Genomic DNA, 2,500 nt, shown 5'->3' with positions numbered 1-2,500 from the left:
ACCTAACCCATCTTGCACCTTAACCTAACCCATCTTGCACCTTAACCTAACCTATGTTGCACCTTAACCTAACCTGTGTTGCACCTTAACCTACCTCAATTTGCACCGCAATGTAACGCAATTTGCACCGCAATGTAACGCAATTTGCACCGCAATGTAACGCAATTTGCACCGCAATGTAACGCAATTTGCACCGCAATGTAACGCAATTTGCACCGCAATGTAACGCAATTTGCACCGCAATGTAACGCAATTTGCACCGCAATGTAACGCAATTTGCACCGCAATGTAACGCAATTTGCACCGCAATGTAACTCAATTTGCACCGCAATGTAACTCAATTTGCACCGCAATGTAACTCAATTTGCACCGCAATGTAACTCAATTTGCACCGCAATGTAACTCAATTTGCACCGCAATGTAACTCAATTTGCACCGCAATGTAACTCAATTTGCACCGCAATGTAACTCAATTTGCACCGCAATGTAACTCAATTTGCACCGCAATGTAACTCAATTTGCACCGCAATGTAACTCAATTTGCACCGCAATGTAACTCAATTTGCACCGCAATGTAATGCAATTTGCACCGCAATGTAATGCAATTTGCACCGCAATGTAATGCAATTTGTACCGCAATCTACCCCCACATTGTGCCTTAACCTAACCCACATTGTGCCTTAACCTAACCCACATTGTGCCTTAACCTAACCCACGTTGTGCCTTAACCTAACCCACGTTGTGCCTTAACCTAACCCACGTTGTGCCTTAACCTAACCCAAGTTGTGCCTTAACCTAACCCAAGTTGTGCCTTAACCTAACCCAAGTTGTGCCTTAACCTAACCCAAGTTGTGCCTTAACCTAACCCAAGTTGTGCCTTAACCTAACCCAAGTTGTGCCTTAACCTAACCCAAGTTGTGCCTTAACCTAACCCAAGTTGTGCCTTAACCTAACCCAAGTTGTGCCTTAACCTAACCCAAGTTGTGCCTTAACCTAACCCAAGTTGTGCCTTAACCTAACCCAAGTTGTGCCTTAACCTAACCCAAGTTGTGCCTTAACCTAACCCAAGTTGTGCCTTAACCTAACCCAAGTTGTGCCTTACCCTGCTCTGTAATTGGCATATGACACGTTACATTAATGTATTGTCCAACCGCAACCCGCTCAGAATGTTGTGTACACAGCTACGTGTCATCTCCCCATAACAGCTGCATTGCAGTGTGGTACGCCATAGAGACGTGTGGGAGTAATGGACGCAGTGGATGGCGATCAGCATGAGCCGTCTGTTCATGTAGTGGCGCGTGTATGCAGACGTAGTAGTCTCTTCTCACACAATGTGATAGCACGGTGCCCCGCGTTCCACATCTGCGACATGCTACAGAGGCCGGTTGACAGTTGGTCGCGCAATGGACATCGCATACGTACGGGGGCACCTTCCACGTGCCCTCTAGTCGGGCACATTTTGTTGCGTGGATGTGAGCGGATGTAGTGTGTCTTGACACCTGACAGGCAGGCATGCAATAATAGTTGACTTTGCAAACGGGGATGGACGTGTACGTTTACTGGTGACGTTACGCAAATGAACAACTGGTAACCCGTTGTGGTGCGGTTGTCCTTGCTGGAGGTACATCTGTGAGGGCAACGATCGGTACAGCTACGAAGCGGTCCCCACCATACCAACGAACGTGAATGTGAATCTGGGTGTGAAGCGATACGCGGCTGTGGGTGGGTGGGACTGTCCCCGGCCGGTGAGGGGGGGCCGCCCGGCGTGCTGGCCGCGCGGTGCGTGGGCGCACGCGCTACAGCCGGCTGGTGGGGGCGCCCAGTGGCAGGCGCGCCGGCCGACGGACGCGGCAGGCGGCGCAGCTGCGCGCCGGGGCACCCTGCGCGCGGCGCCGTGCAGCCAAAGTGGGTCCTCGCCGGCCCGGTGCGAAGCGCGGTGGACATCTGCAGTGTGCTGGTCCGATTGAGGACTGTGTGCGTTGAGGATGCGCCGCCGCCCGGCACTCGGCGCCGCGACGCCGTCTGCTGCTCGGTCGCCCCAGCGGTTCTCGCTGGTGGTTTGTATCGCAGTTGTGCAGACGTGTTGGCACGTGCGCTGTGCTGGGAGAGTTCGCTTCGGCACCCACGTGGGGCCTTTGCCCTTCTGTGGCGCTGGCGTTGGAGCTGCCGGTCACCGTAGGTGGCGCGTGTTGTCTCCCGCCGGCAATGCCACGACAGCACGCTCCCGGGCCTCTGTCGGCAGCGGCAAGCTCAGTTGGGAGCACGGGTGGTCGCACCTAAAGCGTCTACTCGCCTAACTCCGGGCGATTGCGCCTCTCTCGAACCCGACCAAGTACTTAGGACGGCGCTGCGCGCCGCCGGGACCTGAGAGGGTTTCGAGGTGTATTGTGCAGGGGAGCTCAGCCTCCTCCTGTTTGCAGAATAATTGAGCGGACGCTTGCGTGTTCGCGCGGGCCCCTGGGACACACTCCCGGGCGGCCGGCTGCTCAGCTCTAGTTGA

Source organism: Schistocerca cancellata, unplaced genomic scaffold (assembly GCF_023864275.1).
Source record: "Schistocerca cancellata isolate TAMUIC-IGC-003103 unplaced genomic scaffold, iqSchCanc2.1 HiC_scaffold_1005, whole genome shotgun sequence".
In the NCBI taxonomy this organism is placed as follows: Eukaryota; Metazoa; Arthropoda; class Insecta; order Orthoptera; family Acrididae; genus Schistocerca; species Schistocerca cancellata.
This window is presented reverse-complemented; position numbering follows the sequence as displayed.